The sequence below is a fragment of the Solanum pennellii genome, chromosome 2, assembly GCF_001406875.1.
Source record: "Solanum pennellii chromosome 2, SPENNV200".
Taxonomy (NCBI): domain Eukaryota; kingdom Viridiplantae; phylum Streptophyta; class Magnoliopsida; order Solanales; family Solanaceae; genus Solanum; species Solanum pennellii.
In genome coordinates this window covers 37,370,686-37,373,469 of record NC_028638.1, presented here as the reverse complement: position 1 = coordinate 37,373,469, position 2,784 = coordinate 37,370,686, and positions in this window count along the sequence as shown.

Here is a 2,784-nt window from a genome sequence, read left to right as displayed (position 1 = left end):
CACTCCAAACTATTATTATTTTGCAAAATTCAAATTTAAATTATTAAATATTGACATAACGCGTGTCAACATATTAACTTTTAATGTAACATATCTTTATTTGTAATATGAGCCATTATCATTGTTTTGTGCATAGCAACATATATAAAAAGTATTTTCATGTAGTTGTAATTAACTAAGGATGAATTTAAAATTAAATATATCCAATTAGAGTCGTATTCTCATTAGTTTAAATTTTGCGTATAACATTTTTTATAGTAATATTTTCAACTATAGCATTAGATTTTGAGTTTCAATATATGACATTTAATATCTCAAGTTATAACATATTATTAGAAAAAAAGGTTGATTTAAAATAATTGAAAACATTTGTTTTTTTAATAAAATAAAAAGAAAAAAAATGGTTATGTATTAATTGGTAAGTGGCACGAATTGTGGGATTTAAATTAAATTTAATTAATAATGGATTAACAAATTAGCACATATTAAGGAATTCAGAAAATATTTAAATATTCAGTTTCCTTAAAACGCTCAAATTAGTTTAAATCAAAGTAAAACATGATTTTTTTCCCTTTTTTTCTCTCTCTATAACATTTTCCACTCTCAATCCGTGTTTGCAGAATTTTTACTCCTTTTTTTCTTGACTGATCAAAATTTTTTTGTTGTGAAAAAATTGTGATTTATTGTGATGGACAATAACTTATCAATATTAATTAAACATGGTGGAATATGGAATCTGTCATGTTGATATTTATTATAATTTTCTGATTTGTTTCTAGTAATCTCTGTTAATAATAAAGTGTAATGACCTAAAAGCTCCTCTTTAGAATTTTTGAATATTTGTTAACTTAAGTTAATTCATCAATAGTTTAAGGGCTAAAGTGATAATTTATTTAAGACCCTACACCCTTTAGATTATATTTACTAAAATATGTGGGTAAAACCTATCATTTTTAGTACTTAATCAATCTATTTTTTTAAAAAAATAGAAGATAAAATAAAGAGAACTGGGAGAAACCCTTAGCGACATCACGAGCAGTGAGTGCTTTCAACTTCTGGTAAGTAATTCCACTATGCTCTTATAATTTTTGTTCTGTACGTAATTTCTAGGAAAATATAGTGAACACTTAATGGTGTGTTCTATTCAAATTGAGTCTTAAGGGGACAAAAATAAGTGGAAAAAATAATAAAATACTTATATTCAATCGATGAACTAATATAGATTTGGCAATTCATTTATTTTTGGTTACTGTAGATGTAATTAAAAAGTTGGAGATATATTCTATGGTTGGTAATTGGGTAATTATTCTATGATTATAGGGCAATGATAGGAAGAGCATGATGGGTGGGATATTCATTACAAAGGTTTGCACTTCTGCATAATATCTATAGTTGCAGTTCTTGATAAAAGTTAGTTGCAGGTTTATCATTCGTGGTTGAATTTATATTGTACAATATTATATCATTATTCAAATTTTAGATATATTGAGATATGTAATTAATTAACGGGTGTATAATATTATATTAAAGTTATTAGAGTTGTAGTGTTTGAAGATATTATAACTTAACCCTAGGCTTAAATTTGAGAAATATCAAAGTTGAACATATAGTACTATGAGTATTGTTAGTTGGAATCTTATTGTGGTCATTTATTTGAATAGATTGCATTGAGTTAGAAGTTCAACGAAAGGGGAAAGCTAAAGTCCCGAAGTGATTGTTCGATAAATTGAGGCAAGTGGATTTCTAAACTCTNAATGCGTGTATTTCCTTGTGGTATATGTTTGGGAGTAACGGGATTGGTGATTGGTTGACTTGTACATATTAATTAATTATAATGATGAAAAAAAAGGGATAACAAAAGGCAATGTGATTAATTGTTTATGTGTGATGTGTTGAGAAAGGGTTGAAGGCTTGTTGAATCATTGTTGATGTGATTTCATGTTTGTGTGGTTGTGAACTGTGCGATGTTATGAAAATGATCATCTCCTCATTATTTGTGTGAACTGGTCATCTGCATTATTCTGAGGCATTGGGTGTGACAAGTGTTATGTGCATTGAGAAAGAATGAGTACTTAAGAGGATGTGCTTTTTCGAGGGACGTATCGCGCGCCGCGATGGATACTATATTTCGAGGGACGTATCGCGCGCCGCGATGGTTACTATTATCGAGGGTCGTGTCGTGCGCCGCGACAGATGCATGGACAGATATGTCCCCCATGGGTCCCGGACTGAGAGACAGCGGGTGTGTATCACTAGGTCAGACATGCATCATTATACTTGACATTGCATTCCATTGCATTGCACATGCTTATCATTAGTGAACTTGATATTGTGTTTTGCTGATCTTGTGAATGTCTTTCTGTGGATCTTGTGATTGATGAATATTGAGCTTGTTCTTGAGGATATGTAATTTGTCAAAGTGTTGTTGTTGAGGATATGTAATTTACCAAAGTGTTGTTGAGGATATGTAATTTGTCCAAGTGTCGTTGTTGAGGATATGTAACTTGTCTAGGTGTTGTTGTTGAGCTATGTGCTATGTAAATTGTGAGTTGTTACGTTGGCTGATTTTTATGCAGGTTGTAGTTTTGAAGGTTCGGTTGGGGTGGTAGGAGTACCCGTATTTCATCCCCTTAGCTTGTGTTTAGAGGTTTACTTGTTGAGTACCGTGTGGTTTGGTACTCACCCCTTGCTTCTACAATTTTTTTTGTAGGTTATTAAGCCTGGATATTTGTTGTACTTGTCATTCTCTTCTTTTCCGAGGCTTCTTGGAGATTTGTGAGGTAG